The sequence below is a fragment of the Sphaeramia orbicularis genome, chromosome 19, assembly GCF_902148855.1.
Source record: "Sphaeramia orbicularis chromosome 19, fSphaOr1.1, whole genome shotgun sequence".
NCBI classification, from domain to species: domain Eukaryota; kingdom Metazoa; phylum Chordata; class Actinopteri; order Kurtiformes; family Apogonidae; genus Sphaeramia; species Sphaeramia orbicularis.
The window spans coordinates 49,773,365-49,781,168 of record NC_043975.1 but is presented as its reverse complement, the minus strand read 5'-3'; positions in this window follow the sequence as shown (position 1 = coordinate 49,781,168).

Genomic DNA, 7,804 nt, shown 5'->3' with positions numbered 1-7,804 from the left:
TATTATTATTATTATTATTATTATTATTATTATTATTATTCATACAAAATAATAATTGCTATATAATGATCATAAAGAATAGATATTGGGGGTAGGAGGTCATAAGTGTTTACTTCTTCCTACTCATTTTTGAGCATGTATAATTTCATTATTATATTATTATTATTATTATTATTATTATTATTATTATTATTATTATTATTATATTACTTTTATTATTTATTTATTTATTTATTTTGTTGTTTGTTTGCTTATCAATCATTTATGTACCATATTTTGTTGGTTGATTTTTTTTTATTTCACTGTCTATATGTTTGTAATAAAAATTTCATTCATTATTCATTCATTCATTATTAGACTGTAATTAACAGAGTTTTTTTTTTTTTTTTTTTTTTTTTTTTTTACAAAAATGTTATTTTTCTTTTTTTGCATATTATCTGAGTGAGTAATAACTAGTATTATAGGATGTTCAAATGTGAGAAAACATCAGATTAGCAACATTAACCTCCTGACACCCAGGAAAATTACATGTTTAGCTTTTTTCCATTAAACAATTGTCTTGATTGGAAATACAACAGTTGTTTGTTTTTTCCGAGACATTTTTTAAAATTATTTTTATTTATTTATTTATTTATTTAAATGGAATGTCCTTTACAATGGACAACATTTTTTAAGTAAAACTGTCAAACTTTTGTCCCCTGCAGAGGACACAAATACATTGCTGGGTCTCAGGAGGATAAAAATGGTTTTATCTAATAGTTTTCACACAGTATGTCAGTAAATCAGGGGTGTCAAACATGCGTCCCGGGGACCAAAACCAAAAGGGTCCAATCCGGCCTGCGGGATGAATTAGTGAAATGCAAAAATCACACTGAAGATATTAACAATCAAGGATGTCAAAATAAATTTAGGTCAATTGGTCTAAAGTGGGTCAGACCAGTGAAATACTATCAGAATAACCTATAAATAATGAAAACCACAATTTTTTCTCTTTGTTTTAGTGTAAAAAAAATAAAATTACACAAAAATTGAAAAATTTACAGACTAGCCTTTTACAAAAAATGTGAAAAACCTGAACAAATATGAACAACCTGAAATGTCTTAAGAGAATTAAGAGTAATTGTACCAATATTCTGTCTGTTATTAAATGTTTTGTGTATTTGTAGATCCACTGTGATCTGTACGTTATAATGAACATGTGAAAATGAGAAGCTGAGGCCAAATAATGCCATAAATTGTTAAAATTGCACTTAAAAAAAAAAAAAAAAATCATTTTGGTCATGGTTGTTCATGTTTTTCCACATTTTTTAGAAGATACTTTGTAGGTATAAAAGTTTTGATAGTATACAGTAATTTTACATTTTTCACTTGAAAACATAGAAATTAGACATACAAATTTTGGAATTGATATTATTTATGTATTATTGTGTTATTATTTTAATCATCACCGGCCCACTGCAGCTCATTCTGGGCTGTATGTGGAACTGTACTGACAGGAGTTTGACACCCTGTTGAGCCGCATTATGTCATAAATTCCCATTATGTAATAAAAGTTCAAAATGTAATAAGAATGTCACGTCATCTTGTAATAAAGCCGCATTATGTAATAAACTGACGCATTTTGTAATAAACTACATCAATGCATTATGTAGTAAATTTTTTCGCATTACGTAGTAAGTTATTACAATTTGAGAAATTTATTACAAAATGCACTTGACATATTTTTATTTAAAAAAAAAAATGTAATAACATGGTTCATTATGTAATAACAATCCAAATTAATATAATTTCAGAGCAATTTAGAAGAAATTAGTCACAGGAGCTACAGGTAATGGAATCAGAACTTTAACCACAGTTTAAAGATTAATTTAGCACATTACATTTTCCTGAAAATAAAAATGTGTCAAGTGCATTTTGTAAGAAATTTCTCAAATTGTAATAACTTACTACATAATGAGAAAAAATTTACTACATAATACATTGAGGTAGTTTATTACAAAATACGTCAGTTTATTACATAATGCAGCTTTATTACAAGATGACGTGACATTCTTATTACATTTTGAACTTTTATTACATAATGGGAATTTATTACATAATACGGCTCAACACACCTCTGCAGTAAATGCATGTTTCTGAGCTTCAAAAATTAAATACATGGTGTCCAGCTGAATGGACATTGTTGTAACTCCATGAAAAATAGGTTCATAAAAAAAGGAAAAAAAAGAAAAATCAATCACATTGTTTTTTTTTTCATGCCTAAAGAGGAATAAAAACAATCAGGAAAAAAATCTTGATTACGGTTCTGATAACACTGGTCAACAACAAATGTATTGTTTCAGTTTTTTGAGCTGATTTAGGATCATTTTGGTGCTGAATCCAAAAATCACATTAATTTTGCTCAATCAGGTCAACTTTCTGAACTCTGCTACATATTGGCTGTTTAACATTTTTGCTTACATTTATGGGCATTTTCACATCATATAATCCAAAATTCTTTCATATTTCTTGCAATAAACGAGTTTTGAAGATTTGACTTTTGCCAATTTCTAATTAATGTTTTTTTTTAATATTACAGGTGAATGAAATGGCTTCGACTAGAAGATCTTGCAAAAATAAGCCTGACGTATTCTGCTCCATCTGCGCTGAATACACCATTGTACCTAACAGGAATCCTGTTAGAAAATGATTTTTTTTCTCTTAAAACCTATTTTGGGTGAGAACTATATAAAAAATCAACTGATAAAGTCACAAAAATGTAATCAATTTTGTGAGAAGATCAAATTTTTCAAAATCAAATTAACAAAAAAACCTGACCTGATTGAAAAAAACAGATGTCATTTTTGGATTTAGTGGTGCAAAATGGTCCCAATTCAGCTGAAAAAACCAAGACAACTTGCAAAAAACATTTTTTTGTAACCCAGTGTAATTCATGCATGAAAGGGTTAAAATAAGGGACTGGATCAGAGGGAAGGACTGGTGTCTGTTCTGGGACTGACTGTGATGGTTGTAATAAACACAGACTGCCAGAGGATGGCGCTGCAGATCCACATCTGACCACAGGACCGCTCCATCAGTTTCATGATTCAATCTTTATTGTGAACACTAGTAACTGATACAATGCAAATCATGTAAGATATAATATACAGACACAGTTAACAAAGAATTCAAGACTCAGTTCTGTCAGTTCATGACGTCATGTAAAAGACACATTAAGATGAACCATTATGATATCAAATTAAACTACACCGTTTCCATATAAACGTAATTATTGACCAGACCAGACACCAGAGTCTGAAAACTATTCAAATACAGCGCATTGACTCAGAATATTCCAGCAAATTAATCTGTGAAAACAAAGGACATGTTCTGTTTATTGAATCCAAAGCAGGTGTCGTAGAGAATTCTGAGCCCATGGAAATCTGACCCATTTAGAATTATGACCCCTTATATGAATTTGTACTGTATGTTACTAAAAATGTTCTAATACATTTTTATATCATAATAAGCTTAAATATATGCGTATAATTGGAATTTTTCACCAGAAATGACTAAATTAATTCATCCATAAAGTCATCTGTGTTCATTATACAATACTGGACATCATAGACGTGAAATCTGTCCTAAATTATGAAAAAATCGTGAAAAAATAGGTTTTATATATTTATTTTCTAATATACTATATATATATTAGTTTAGTAATATTTCTAACATAAATCACTGAATGTGTGAACACAGACTGCAGCTTTCCTTATCCTCTCCATCCTTTTCCTCTGTACTGTAAACCTTTTCCATGCTAGAGAATTTGACCTTTTGTTTTTTTTATGATGTAAAAATAAAAACAAGAAAAGCAGTCGGAGAGCGCAGACCCCCGCCAAGACAGATCTACCCCCCCCCCCTGTGTTTGTTTGTTTGTTAGCAGGATAACTCAAAAAATTATGGACGGATTTTCATGAAATTTTCTGTAAATGTTGATACTGGCACAAGGAAGAAATGATTAGATTTTGGTGGTGATCGGGGGTGGGGGGGTCCCACTGATCGGCCTTGGCGGAGGTCTGCGTTCTCTGAGTGCTTTTCTAGAAAAGACAGCGCAGACCTCCGCCAAGGCCGATCAGTGGGACCCCCCCGTGGGCCCCCCCACCCCCGATCACCACCAAAATCTAATCATTTCTTCCTTGTGCCAGTATCAACATTTACAGAAAATTTCATGAAAATCCGTCCATAACTTTTTGAGTTATCCTGCTAACAAACAAACAAACAAACAAACAAACATGCACGCACACAAAGCAAAGCGATCACAATACCTCCTGGCAGAGATAAAAATGGGGGTGGGTCACTTTTCCATAAGGGGGGTCAGAATTCTATAATAGAAAACTGATCTGCTGGTCTCTTTTCCGTGGGGTCACTTTTCCGTGGGGTCACTTTTCCATGGGGTCACTTTTCCATGGGGTCACTTTTCTATCAGACACTGGCAGCTGTTGAAAAAGACTGTTTCACAGAAATGTTGCAGCTTTTTTCTATTTCACACTTTATCGAAAAATGGGAAACACTTTCTAATAAGTCCACACCATGAAGCATTAGTTAAGCATTAACAAATACTGAATTCATCATTTATAAAGCATATTTCTGACATGAACACTCATTAGTATATGGTTTATAAGCACAGTTCTAAATGTTTTACTCATCATTCCTCATTCAGTCATGCAGTTTGTTTTAATAATCCCATGTGCTGTGTCTTTTCTTTGTTAGAATAACTCAGACTTTTGTGTGTCTTTATTCATTTCCATCCTTTAAATCTCATTTGTAAATGCTATAAATGTCATAGATAGTGCACACTTTAGATGAGCTCACACCATAGACTGAATTAATGAGTAGTAAGAGCTTCAGAACTACCTGAAATAATGAATTCCTGTTTTAATAACTGTTTATAGGACATCTATTGGAAAATAAATGTGTGAGTTAATATAAAATACACACTAACATATTCACTAACCATTAGTACATGTCTAAATACTGTATGTGTGAGCACAAATGCACATCAGAACTGGTTTGTAAGTGATGCAATACTAAATGTTTAAACACTGAATCCATAATTTATAAAGTATGAAAATACAATCATTAAGCACATTGTAGATGAGCTTATTAATATGAGTAAACTCATTATAACTGTACTTATAAAATATATATTAATGAGTATTCATGTCAGAAATATGCTTTATAAATGATGAATTCAGTATTTGTTAATCCATAACTAATGCTTCATACTGTGTACTTATTATAAAGTGTTTCTGAAAAATCCTCATAAAACAGCAGCGTCTCCCCTTTTACCAAATGCAGGTTCTGTTTTACCTGGATCTGCCCAGAGGTGGCGCTGTCGCAGCACTGGTTCCAGTTCCGGTTCCACATAAACAGTATGTTACATAAAACAATAGGACAAGGATGAAAACGTTCCGTCAAATCACAAAAACTTGAGCTATCAGTTTAACTTTATGACTTTGGCTTTGTAACAAAAAACTGTACTTTTCATATCTGCGCAGTTCTTATTTGCCTTTTACATTTTTATGCACTGAAATGAAACCTGACGAGGTTGTTTTCTAGTTTCCTTGATATTCTCGGTTCGTAAAAATCTTGGTAATCAGTATAAAATGCTGAAGAGCTATGCTAAAATCTACAGCAGCGTGTTAGAATCCCTTTATTTTAACCCTTTCATGCACAGCGGTCACCACAGTGGACAGCTGTTCTATTTATTTATTTTGTATTATTTATCGGTTTATTTCATAGGGATCATGCATATTTATTCAATCCAACTTTATTTGTAAAGCACTTTAAAACAGCTGCAGTGGACCACAGTGCTGTGCAGAAGAATAATTAAAACCAAAACAGAAGAATAAGAATTTGTTGTTTTCGTTCCATATAAGCCGACACAGTGGATGCTTATGCACCATCCCATAATACACTGACATTTATACCATTACTGTAACGTTGCTGTTTATGCAAAGTTACATGCTAATGCTAATTGTTATTAGATTGTAATTAACAGTTTTGTTTTGTTTGTTTTTTTTTGTTGTTTTTTTTTTGCATATTATATCCATGTAGGTTTGTTAAAATGTGAGAAAATATCAGATGAGCAGCATCAAAAATGTTTTTATTTCATCGTTTTCTCACAGTAAATAAGTAAACACATGATTCTTTGCGTTTAAAATTCACATCGTTTGCAACTGAGAGGACATTTTTGAAAAATAGGTTTGTGAAAAATCAATTGCATAATTTTTTTTCATGCTTAACCCTTTCATGCATACTGGTCAGTACAGTGGACAGCAGTTCTACAGCTGTTCTCTTGTATATTTATGGATTTTGTTGTTCTTTTCAATTTTTTTTTTTTTTTTTTTTTTTTTTTACACATATCTTTATTAAAGTTTTAAGACACTACATATCTTTTCTGACATGAATTGGTAACATTATGCAGATAAACCCCCAGAATCACAAGCCCTCCCCATAGTTTTCACACAATTTATCAGTAAATACATGTGGTGAACGTGTGGTGTTCAGCTGAGTGGACATTTTTGCAACTTCATGAAAAATAGGTTCATAAGAATTTTTTTTTTTTCATTATTATTTTTTATATGGTTTTTTAATTATTACTTTTTAATTTATTTATTTTTTCAAATTTATTTTTCAGAGGAAAATTTTCAATCGCATTGTTTTTTTCATGCCTAAAGAGGAATAAAAACACTCAGGAAAAAAAAAATTGATTAAGGTTCTCATAATTTGTGCATGAAAGAGTTAAAGAGGAATAAAAACACTGAGGAAAAAAAATCTTGATTAAGGTTCTTATAATTCATGCATGAAAGGGTTCAAATAAAGAAAATAAAAAAAAACAAAAAACGTTTTAAGCAGTAACTCTCATTTTTTATGTTTATTTTTTTAAATTTTAAGTTAGTTCTCAGACAAATGTCATACAAAGTTTATTTATCATTATTGTCTGTTGTGCATTAATATTTCTTTGTTTTTTTTTTTTGCCTTCAAAATACTACGACCTTAAATATAGAATTAAAAACAACTTCTTGAGGAGGAAAATCCCAGTCTTTGGTGTGACTGCACAGACCCAAAAATGACTGACTTTTTCGTCATTTTGTTTTTGCTGCACAAATTTAAATGACTTACAGTATATCTTGAAAATTATTAAGAAGAGGAAAAGAAAATCCAAAAGGACGCCTTTGGTGTTTTTTTCCACTTATCTTTGCTTGTTTTTCTCAAAATAAACTGACAAAAGCAACACAAAGTGCATGTAAAATGTTAATGAATCTGAGCTGATCTCATTAACGCCAGGATATTTATTTACAAGTGTTGGATAATAATAAGGATTTCAGTGTTACATTTTTTTTATGTATAACTTTAAAACTGTTAGCGTCCATTCTCCTAAACCTCAGCTACTGTTATAGTTAGAGTTACAGCAGAAGAAACGTCAGACCAATATGCATGTATCAGACGTTACTGGAAAGGGAACGTCCTCTAGTTTCTGTGTTTAACCCTTTCATGCATGAATTATGAGAACATTAATCCAGATTATTTTCTTTCTTCCTCTTTGGGCATTAAAAAAACAATGCGATTATTATTATTATTATTATTATTATTATTATTTTTTATGAAGCTATTTTTCATGGAGTTGCAAAAATATTCACTCAGCTGGACGCCATGTGTTTAATTTTTGAAGCAAAGAAACATATATTTACTGATAAACTGTGTGAAAACTATGAACATTTTTATCACATGAAAATTTCAATCCACTGATTAGAGAAGCAAA